The sequence below is a fragment of the Protopterus annectens genome, chromosome 2.part0 (assembly GCF_019279795.1).
Source record: "Protopterus annectens isolate FY-2018-M chromosome 2.part0, PAN1.0, whole genome shotgun sequence".
NCBI classification, from domain to species: domain Eukaryota; kingdom Metazoa; phylum Chordata; order Ceratodontiformes; family Protopteridae; genus Protopterus; species Protopterus annectens.
Window position 1 is genome coordinate 706,172,943 of NC_056728.1, and position 12,114 is coordinate 706,185,056.

The window sequence follows — 12,114 nt, forward strand, 5'->3', positions numbered from 1 at the left end:
ATTGGAAATCTAGCTTAAAAAGCTGTCGATGTAACTAGAGCTCTGGTAGAATGGGCTTTTGGCTTAGAAATCAACTCTTTGCCTCTGAGCTGATAAATGTAAGTAATCACAGAAGACAGCCATCTAGATAAAGTCACCTTGGAAACTGGAAGGCCTTTCCTGTTCTCTGCATAGGATAGAAACAGTTAATCAGATTTCCTAAAAAGTTTAGTTTTGTCAAGATAATATCTGAGCTGGCGGTGAACATCAAGACAATGTAACTTTTGCTCCGCTCTATCAGAATAATTTGGGAAAAACACTGGAAGATCAATGGATTGATTTAGGTTTGTCTGCGATGCCACTTTTGGTAAGAAAGACGGATTAGTCCTTAGAGATATCCTATCTTTGTGGAAGATTAAATAGGGAGGACGAATGCAGAGAGCATGAAGCTCAGATACTCTCCTGGCAGAAGTAATGGCGACTAGAAAAAGTGTCTTCCAAGAGAGAAATTTCAAAGAACAGGCAGCTGCAGGTTCAAAAGGGGGAAGAATCAAGGATGTTAAAATTAAATTTAGATCCCACTGTGGTGGGGGGTCTCTAATCGGAGGTTTAAGTAAAAAGATACCTCGAAGGAATGCCTTGCAAAGTTTATGTGACAATGTTGTGGTCCGAAAGGCCTATATGAAAATTCGAAATGTCTGCCAGCTGAACTTTTACTGTGGAGGAAGAGGATCCTGAATGAAAAATCTCAGCTAGGAAGTCCAAGACCGAATGAATCGGAGCAGTATAGGGGTCTATGTTCCTAGCTTTTGCCCAGAAGGAGAAACGTCGCCATTTACTAGTGTAAATCTTTCTGGTAGAAGATTTTAGGGAAGCTACTATGATATCCCGGACGGGATTAGAAATCATAGGAAGCCTGGCTAAGGATGGAAGTGGAGCAGCCAAGCAGTGAGGTTGAGAGAAGGTATGGATTGGTGCAGCTGCCCCGACTGGTGGGTCAGAAGATCTGGAACCGGGTCCAGATGCCATGGCAGTACCAAGAGATAACGATGTAGGAACGGAAAAGTACAGTTTTGTACCTACCATAAATGTAGATGTCCGAGAGGAATGCATCTGCAGTCCTTACAAATGGGTTGTCCTGTCATCAGGCAGCCCTTCGGTCGGCCGGATTCCAAAGTCTGGGTCTGGCTTCGGCTGGTATCGCACTTCACCCGACGTCATTGCGGCAGTTTTCAGGTATAAAGGCATCAGCCGACGCCATTTTCCTCAGTGTTTCTTGCCCCAGATGCCAGGTGCCCTCTTGGTAGGCTAAATTTGGATAAATGCCAAAGTTTCCAAATAGTAGAGAGCAAACACACAAAATAAACATGTATGTACATATATACAAACAAATACACCATAATAGATCCCCCCCAAGCTAGCTGAAGACTGGTAAGTACCCTAGGAGTACCTCAGAGGGGAAGGAGGGTGGGTAATCCTGACTGCAGATGCATTCCTCTCGGACATCTACATTTATGGTAGGTACAAAACTGTACTATGTCCTTCAAGGATGCATCTGCAGTCCTTACAAATGGGTAGAATACCATAGCTAAACTAGGGGAGGAGGAAATGAGAATAGATTATGGTGTAGTCAGGATCCCTTGCAAAACAGCAGTGGCAAAGCCAGCACGGGATCTAGAGTATAGAGGTAAGTTATAATGCTTGGCAAATGTATGCACGGAGGTCCAAGTAGCAGCCTCTATAATGTCCTTGGTAGCCACTCCTCGTAAGAAAGCTCTGGTAGTGGCTGTGGCCCTTGTGGAGTGAGGCCTGATGTTCTCTGGAGTTTTCTTTCCATGGTAGGAGTAACAAAGTCTAATGCAATTTCCTATCCATTTGGATATTGTCTGTTTAGAAATTGGTTTTCCTTCTTTTCCTGTTGCATAAGCTACCAGAAGCTGGTCAGTTTTTCTATTGTTTTTTGTCCTGTCCAGGTAGTAGCGTAATTGCCTGTGTACATCCAAGGTATGTAAGAGCTTTTCTCCCCTGTTCTGTGGATTGGGGTAGAATGTAGGAAGGTGGATAGCCTGATTTAAAGAGACTCTGGATACCACCTTAGGCATAAATGTAGGATTTGTTCTCATGGACACTCTATCTTGATGGAAGATCAGGAAGGGTTCTACTGCCATTAATGCTTGTAGTTCCGAGACCCTTCTTGCTGAAGTTATTGCCAGCAGGAAGGCAGTCTTCCAGGATAAGTATTGTAAGTCTGCTGTAGCTGCTGGCTCGAAAGGAGGCAGAGTCAGTTTTTCTAGCACAAAGTTCAAGTCCCATGCTGGCAATGGAGGTTTCCTGGGAGGTTTTACATTTTTAATTCCCCTCAGAAACTGTCTGAGCAGAGGATGCGAGAAGACAGGAGGATCCAAGCTGTACTGTGCTGAAATAGCTGATGTATGTATCTTAATGGAGGAATAGGACAGGCCTGTGTGGTAGAGCTCAGCCAAGTACTCCAGGATGTTGGCTATGTTCACCAGTGTCACATCTTGCCCTTTTGCAGCACTCCAGATGAGATATCTTTTCCATTTTGCTGCATAATTCTTTCTTGTTGAAGGTCTACGAGCCTCCAGGATTATGTCCTTAACCCTTTGGGATAAATTTGGGTTAATTTCTGTCATGTAATGTTCCAGGCAGTTAGTTGCAGAGTTTTTAGGCTTGGATGCAGAATGTTGTAGTTGTTCTGTGTCGGCAGTAATGGGATCAGTGGTAGTTTCCATATTTGTTCCCTGGACATGCTCCTCAGTAGTGGGTACCAATGTTGTCTTGGCCAGTCTGGGGCTATCAGAATGATCCTCGGACGTTCCTCTTTGATCTTGAGAAGCACCTTGTGCATCAAAGGAAGTGGTGGGAATGCGTATGCTGTCAGGCTTTTCCAACTGAAAGATAGGGAGTCCACCTTCCAAGCAAGTGGGTGGTAAGTCCTTGTGCAGAATTTCTTCAACTGGTGATTGTATGGGGATGCAAACAAGTCTATTTGTGGTAATCCCCATTTTCTTGTGATGTCTTTGAAGATGTCCGGATGCAGCATCCATTCGTGGGCATCTGTTGTAGTTCTGCTTAATATGTCTGCTAGAATGTTTTCCTTCCCTGGTACATAAATTGCCTGTAACTGAGGGTTGTAACCCAGAGCCACATCCCATAGGTCTAGTGCCAGCCGGCATAGGGGGTATGAGTGTGTGCCTCCCTGTTTGTTGATGTACCACATAACTGTGGTGTTGTCTGTCCTTATCAACAGCTGGCCTTCATGGAGAAGAGGTCTGAATGCCTGGATTGCCAATTTTACTGCCATCATTTCTTTTAGGTTTATGTGCAGATGCAGTTGGTCTTGAGTCCATAGGCCTTGAATGCACTTGTCCATCATGTGTGCCCCCAACCGAGGTCTGAGGCATCTGTCGTGATAGTTTGTCTTGGATGACTTTTGCTGAAGGGCAGTCCTGTGTTTGATTGACAGGCCTGAGCCCACCATAAGAACTCTTGCTTCAGGCATGGGATCATTGGAATTTTGGTTTCCAGGCTGTGCTTGTGCTGAGACCACAAATTCTTTAGGTACCACTGTAGCTTTCTCATATGAAGCCTGGCATGAGGGACCAGAATTATGCAGGATGCCATGAAGCCTAGAGCTTGTAACACTTTTCTTGCAGTTAGGTGGCTCTGCTTTGTTAATGCCAAGAAGTAGAGAGGAAGTTGTTCTTTCTTTTCTGCAGTTAGAAATGCCATTTGTTTTGATGTGTCCAGTTCTGCACCCAGAAAGGTTATTATTTGGGATGGAATCAGCCTTGACTTTTTTGTATTGACTGTGTATCCCAGGGCTTGTAGCAGATAGATGACTCTTTGTAAGTCTTCTGTTAATTTGTTTTTGTTGTCCGCTTGTATCAGGCAGTCGTCCAGGTAGGGATAGATTTGAATTCCCTGAAGTCTGCAATGAGCGATTACTGATGCCAGGCATTTCGTGAACACTCTGGGCGCAGTAGATAAGCCAAAGGGCAATGCTGAGAATTGATAATGCTCTGATCCTGCAAGAAATCTGAGGTATCTTCTGCAAATTGGTCTTATGGGGACGTGCAGGTATGCCTCCTTGAGATCTAGAGTTACCAGCCAAGACTCTTTGCCCAGCATGGGAAGAAGCTGCTGTAGAGTCAGCATTTTGAATTTTGGAACAATGAGGAATGTGTTTAGAGCGGACAGATCTAGAATAGGCCTCCATTTGTTTTCTTTTCTTGGTACCAGGAAGAGCCTGGAGTAAAATCCCTTCCCTTGCTCCATAGATGGTACCTTTTCCACAGCTCTCATTCTTAATAACTGAGATATTTGTTTTAGAGCTTCTGCCCTTTGAGTAGGTGGTAGGTTCGGCATTCCTCTCTTTCCTGGTAGAGTATGGAAATGGAACCTGTAACCTTGGTCTATAGTTTGCAAAATCCATTTTTCTCTTGTAATGCAGTGCCAGTTTCTTGAAAATAAGGTTAGCTTTCCGCCTAAGGGTGCTTCTAGTTGTTCCCTGGTAGGCGGTGCCACCGCCAAGTCACTGTGATTGAGTGGTTGTAGTGGTGGTGGCTGTGTCCGTGCCTCGTTGGTTGTTACCCTGCCACTGGCGACCCCTGTAGGCACCTCTAGATTGGTTTCTGCCTCTAGAGCGCCTATTCCTGCCTCTTTGTGCCTTAGAGGACTCCGGAAAGGACCAATTCTTGGAGGGCCAATTCCTGCTAAACCTTGGAGGTTGAACTTGTAAGAAATTTTTTACTGTTTGCACAGATTTTGCTTTCTCTTCCATCTTTTTCAGAACCTGCTGTGCGGGGGCACCAATAGATTGACCTTGTCCATAGGTGCATCCAAAAGCTTAGATTTGATATGGTCTGGTAATGCCTGTTCTTTCAACCATGCAAGCCTCCTGATAACTGTGCCCATCATGGCTGATCTAAAGGAAGCCTCCAGTGCATCATAGCCACATTTTAAAGAATGGATACTAACCTGCTGAATGTTATGTAACATTTCTTGAACATACTTTTTATCTAAAGATTCTTCAGAGGACAGCTTTTTAGTTAACTGGTCAAGCATAAACTCTTGATATTGAATCATATGAAATTGGCAGTTCAAAGCTCTAGCTGACAAGGTAGCAGAGGTGTAAACTTTTTTACCCCATCTCTAAGGACCTGGAATCCCTTTCAGAGGGAGGGGTTTTAGAAGAAGTAGCTGCTACAGCTTTAGGGCCCTGGGAGATAGTCTCTGGATCTGCAAAAGGGGCCTTATATAAGTGGTGATGAGTGTCCGGGACCCTGTAGTACCTATCTGGTTTAGCAGGAGCCGGAGGTAAAGTATCAGGAGAAGTGCAAGCATCATTAAATGCATCATCAACAACAGATAGAACTGGAGGAATAGCTAAAGGCCTATGCTGTGGTAAGTGTAGAAAGGTCCTAAGCCTTGAGTCTGAGAAATCTTGGCCCTGCCACTGGAATTGTTCCCTCATAGCATGCAAGGTTTCCCCAAAGGAAAATTCCTCAGGAGGAGAGGCTGAAGGGATGGACTCCTCAGCATCGGAGTCTTCGTAAGGAGAATAAGAAGCCTCAGGAGGATCTGAGTGTTATGAATCATCAGAAGAATCATCTGTGGCTACTGGCTCAGGGGGCTCTGCTCTAGGCCTCTTTTCTGGAGGAGGGAGAGAGGCCCTGTCTGGATGAGGCTGGGATCCACGGATTAAAGTGATGAGATCCTGTGCCAAAGAAAGCATATGGGAGCTGGTGCTGGGCCTGTGAGAGGGGGGGCTTTGCAGGCACTGGTTTGGAAGTTTTGGCTGCTTTAGCCCTGGCAAAGGCCTTAATAGACATAGCTGGAGGAGGCCTAGCAGCTCCACGTGCAGGAGTAGAAATATCTAGAGGGATGGTGTCTGATAAATCCTGTGAAATCGCAACAGAAGGCTGGATTTCAGAAGCCGTTTCTACCAGAATAGAAGAGGCCTCGGTAGAAGGCAAGTTATCGGCTGAAGAAAGAACCGCTTGCTCGGTTTCGGCCGAAACCGAGACACTCGTGGTTTGCTTGGCCGTGGTTTCAGCCGAAACCGCGGACCGCGAGTGTCGGTCCTTTTCTTTGCGTTTTTTAGTTATTTGCGTGGTCGGAGGATCCGACGGCATAATGTAGGCAAAATCGGAGCCGAAAATCTGTTCAGCAAAGTCCGAGCGACGTCTCAGCGTCCGCCGGTTAAAAGAAGCACAGGCTAGACAAGCTGCTACGTCGTGGTCTGGGCCTAAACAATGTATGCAATAGGAGTGGAAATCCTTATGAGGTATTTGTTTCCCACAAGATAAACAGTTATTAACTTTCTCTGACATCGGCTGAGGCAAGAAAGAGTCCCCAACGGGGTACTTAGCTTTATAGAAGTCTTCGAAGTAGTAATCTCTGGATCTGACCGACCGGCACTTGCGAACAGCTTCTGCTTCGGGCCACGCAAGAAAGACTGAGGAAAATGGCGTCGGCTGATGCCTTTATACCCGAAAACTGCCGCAATGACGTCGGGTGAAGTGCGACACCAGCCGAAGCCAGACCCAGACTTTGGAATCCGGCCGACCGAAGGGCTGCCTGATGGCAGGACAACCCATTTGTAAGGACTGCAGATGCATCCTTGAAGGACATCCATATCTGTCGAGGCCAATAAGGGGCAATGAGAATCAACTTGGCTCTCAAGGTGGTTGCTTTCTGAATTAGTTGAGGTATCAGCGGAAAGGGGGGAAAGGCATAAAGAAGATCCCGGGGCCAATCTTGGGTTACAGCGTCTCTGGGGGGATGGCCTGGAAGGGGAAGAGAGAGAAGAAGTCTGGGCATTTGCTGTTTTGAGGTGTAGCGAAAAGGTCGCAGCAAGGAAGGCCCCACTTCTGAAAAATTTCTTCCGTCACTGATTGTTTGAGAGACCACTCGTGAGGCATGAGAATAGCTCTGCTCAATCTGTCCGCTATGATGTTGGATTTCCCGGGGATATGCATTGCTATCAGAAACCGCTGAGAAGAGATTGCCCATTGCCAAAGTCTGAGAGCCACTCGACACAGTGGATAGGACTTGTTTCCGCCCTGTTTGTTGATATACCACACTACGGACATATTGTCTGTTTGGACTGCAATAGTTCCCAGGGGAAGAGAGTCGTTGAGGGCTTGCAATGTTAAAAGCACCGCTCTCATCTCCAGGACATTTATGTGCAGATGGTATTCAAAAGGTTGCCAAGTGCCATGGACCATTCTGCCCTGATAATGCCCCCCCCCCCACCCGATCAGGGAGGCGTCTGATGTAACCGTGGCAACCGGGGCAGGAGGAACAAAGGGTCTGCCCTGATGGACTTGAGGGGACGATATCCACCAGGTCAGATGCCTTTTGCAAGTTGGAGTTACTATGATCTTGTGACACATGGGAAGTTGTTGAAAAGACCATTGTGTGAATAGCATCCATTGTAGAAGACGCATGTAAAAGCGGGCAAAGGGAAGAAGTGTTATGGAGGCCGCCATAAGACCCAATACTTTCAGAGCAAATCTGGCCTGAATTTTGTTGCTGAGAAGAATCACCTGGACGTGACCTTGAATGTCCAAGATCCTTTGGTCTGTTAACTTTGCTGAAAGTTGTACGGTGTCCAGTTTTGCTCCTATAAAAGTAATAGACTGACAAGGCGACAAGGCAGATTTTTCAAAATTTATAGAAATCCCTAGCCCTCTGCAAATGTGAATGGTGTAATCTCTGGCTTGGAGAAGTTGATGCCTGGTGGTGGCAGTGAGGAGCCAGTCGTCTAGATATGGAAACACCTGGAATCCTTGATGTCTCAGGTGAGCCGTAACCACTGCCATACATTTGGTGAACACTCTGGGGGCTGTAGTGAGTCCAAAGGGAAGGGCTCTGAATTGGAAGTGACTGGTCCCCAGCCGAAAGCGGAGAAATCTTCTGGAGCGTCTGTGAATTTTTATGTGATAGTACACATCCTGAAGATCTATCGAGCACATCCAATTGTCCTTGCCCAGAAAGGGTAGAATGGACTGAAGCGTGACCATCCGGAATCTTGATTTCTTTACAAACTTGTTTAGTTTGCTCAGATCTAATATTGGTCTCCAGTCCCCTGTCTTTTTGGAACTAAAAGAACCTTGAGTAGATTCGGATCCTATTTGGTCCGCTGGGACTAGCTGGATGGCTCTTTTGCTAGCAGTTTTGATATTTCTAGTACTGCTAGTTCCCTTAGACCGGTGGAACATCTGGAAGGGTTCCCTTTGCTGAATTGGGGTTTGAATAAAGGGAATTTTGTAACCCTCGGATATAATCGACTGTACCCATTTGTCTTGAGAAAGGGAAAGCCAGGCTATTGGGTACAGTGATAATCTTCCCCCGACTGCCTCCGAAGGTGGACAATCGGGCAACATCTCAGGGATGCTGGAAGGGTTTGTCAGAAAAAGGCTCTCTGCTACCCTGATTCTGCGGACCCCCTCTGCCCCTAGGGTGGCATCTATTATTGTTACCCCCTCTGCCTCTGGGGGGTAAACTGATTTTGTGCATCAGGCATGACTCCTTGAGATTTGCGGAACCACATTTTCCCTCCCTTCTGCCCTTTGGGGTAAGGTCTTGAAGGGTGGAGAACGGACTCCTACTGCAGAAAGAGTCTTGCCATCTTGTTCGCATCTAGTCAAAGTGTCTTTCACTTGAGGTCCAAACAAGGTCGAACCATCAAAAGGGGAGTCTGTGAAGGACGCCTTGAAGGGGTCTGCAAAATTACAAAGCCGCATCCAGGACTGACGCCTTAAAGCCACTCCTGTGCCTGCGGCCCTACTCGCTCCATCAGCTGCATAAGAAATGAGCCGCATAGAGGAGTTAACAATGGAGTTAAGGATTCCTAGCTGTGAGCTAATCTTATCCTGAGACCCAGCAGCTGACGGATCCTGTAAAACTTCTCCCAACTCTTTAAGAACATCTCTTTGAAGGCGGGTGAAGTGGCACAAGTAGTTCAGCGATCTCATGGCAAAAGTTGCTGAAGAAAAAATCCCCTTGCTGTACCTGTCCATAGTCCTAGAATCCTTGTTAGGGGGATGGACAGGTACTGAAGGATCAGCTAGTTCCTTCTTGGTGGCAGCAGCCACCACCATGGCATCAACTGGGACACCCTTTGTCAAATATTGTCTATCTGCTGGGGCCGTAATGAATTTTGAAGGCCTCCTAGGAATAGGTTCCACCGAATCCAGAGCCATCCACGCCTTCCGAGCCACTACATCCATAAGAGGGTCGAAAGGCGGAGACACCCAGGAGGTGGAGGGTCGAGATCCGAACGCCTCCAGGTATACTGACTCGTCCTCGGAAGGATTAAGGGAGGGCCAGTTCCCCCTCTGCTTAAGGAGTTCAAGGATGTCTGAGAAAGAGACATCCTCAGAGGAGGACCTTGGGGATCCCTCCGACTCATCCAGGTCAGTATCAGATGTAATAGACTCGGGGGAGTCTAGATGTTTCCTCTTACATGTCCTCTTACGCGGAGGTTCACCTGATGGATCAGGAGAAGCCTCAGAAGAGGAAGATATTCCCAATGGGGAAACCTGAGGCGTTGGATCTCTGGGTCCGGGAGCAAGAAAGTGGGAAGAGACATCAGCAGGCACTGTAGTGGGAGGAGCTGATGGAACTGTCCATTGACTAAGCCCAGGGGCTAGTGCACTCCTCATCACCTCGAAGGCTCCCCCGTCAGAGAGGCCAGAAGGTTCCCGCTCTGAAGAGATAGGAACTCCAGGCTTCACCAAGAGGGAAGGCTCCGAGGCAGATGTCGGGCTGAGCTCAACGCCAAGCCCGAGAGGGAGAACGGGTCGGACAAGGGTCTGATGCCACTGCCCCCCTCGGAGCCGAGAGAGACCAGACGCCGGATCCCTCCAATGAAGGTCTCAAGGAGGAAATCGGAGCAGAGGACGATGGAGCCGAAAGGGGTGGTATCGGCTCCGAAGCTACAACGGTCACGGTTCTGAGGAGCTCCGGCTCCGAGCTCTGTAAGAGAGTCGAAGGAGGAATGTTTGGTGGATGTGAAATAGCTACCGTCTGTTGAGATGGGCTATGGAGCATTTGGGCCAATGCCTGAGACTTTAATAGTCTACTCACCACTCTCGTGAGGTCGTGATCAGACAGCCTGGACGACCGAGAAGAACGGCTCCGATGGCTCCGCTCCGAGAGCAAGGGTGATCTCTGAGCCGAATGTATCGACTCTAATGAGGGGGATCGAGATCTCTTTTTAGAGATCGATGGAGCCAAAGGAGCCGAGGATACATCGGCTCCAGCCGGAGCCGACACTGAATGTCCAGATTGGGCAGTATCGCGCGGCGGATGGAGCCGATACTGTGACTGTTATAATGGAAGGATCGGCTCGCCGGAGCCGATCTACACTGGTGAAGATAAACCAGAAGCCCGGGCTTGGAACTTTCAGCCAAAGGCTTGATAGGTTTCGAGGGCTTCCCGACTTAGTCGGGAGCTCTCAGGCTTTAATAAGCCCCTTAATATCAATTTATTTCTGCGCTCCTGCAGGACTCTTGGGCTGAAGGCATGAGAGCACAAGAGTCCTGCCGGTGCAGAGGTCCCAGGCAGTAAACACAAGAAGTGTGACCGTCTGTCAGAGACATCTTCTGACAGCACGAGTCACACTTGAAGCCTGAGACCTTTGTGTCCTTCGACATAGCTGTGTCGAGGAAACACAAGTTGTCAAAAACAAAACACCAACACACACACACAAAAAACACCCAATCCAAAAATTTAAACTAAACAGGGATAACAACACAGTCAGACACAAACAATCCCTGACAGGAAAAAATTTAGGAAGGGGAAGGCCTAAGGCCTAAGCTAGGGAAAGGGGATAAATAACTCGAAAAAAATGGAACACTAACGGGAATAGGGTTAAAGTAAGCGTTAAGGTTAACAAAAAACAACTATAGATATGAAAAATTAAAGGGGTTAGACTAAAGTCTTATATTTAGAAACTTACCTGAAGCTGGTAAAAAAGGCACCTCGTTAGCGAAGCGGCAAACGAGATCTGGGTAGTCTCCGCCTTGCATCATGGGATATAGGGTTGCCTCGAGCTGGTAAAATTAGCTCTCGAGCTTAGCAAGTGCCGAGTCAGAGCCGAGGATCGGCTCCGAACCCATCCAGCAAGAATGAAGGCGAGATTGACAACTTAACATCACCTATTCTCTCAACACTAATCACCCCCTATAAAAACCTAGAATCCTTAAGGTCTTCTCAGAAACTTCTAGCACATACCACCAAAACAAACAACAAAGCTGGTGACTCCCTTTTTTCTAACATAGTTGGAAAAGCCTGGAACCTCCTTCCAAATGGACTCTCCATACTTTCCTCATTATCCTGTTTCAAAAACAAATTGAAAGTATTCCTGAAAACACAATGGTTATGTCAATGCTCTAAAGCTGACTAGTCAAAGTGCCTCTATATACTCTGCTCTGCCTAACCCATCTAATCATTAAGCAACTCTATTCCTTTTTAAACTGTGTTACTAATTTCTCTTGACTACTCTGACTGTATTTCCATTCCTTTATTTATTCTTGTATTGTGCACTGTACATTTTCTGTAATAACCTGTTTACATGTACTGTTAATACTTTTAATCCTGCTCATGTATCCTTATATTTTATTGTATTAATTTTATTGTCCAAGTTTGGAGCTCAACTCCCCGGGCCTCTACTGAAAATGGACATGTATCCAGTTGGACAAGCCGGGTTAACAAATGTAAAATAAAATAAATAAATAAAATTTGATTTGGGGTCAATATGCCCTGAATGCATCTTCCCGCCATGTGGGCCCCCCAGGCATAATCTGATGTGTCTGTTGTTAAGGTTTGGCTGGCAGGGGGTAGAGTGAAGGTCCATCCCATGTTTTGGAGACATGCCTTTGCCCACCATAGAAACTCCTGTTGTATGCAGGGAATGAGAGGAATCATTGTTTCCAGACTGTGACAATGCTGACTCCATAAATGTTTTAGGTGCCATTGAAGTTTCCTCATATGCAGTCTTGCATATGGAATCAGTAGGATGCAGGATGCCATGAAGCCCAAAGCCTGCAGAATTTGTCTTGCAGATAACTGGGTTTTTGTTGCCATCAGTTTGAAGTAAGT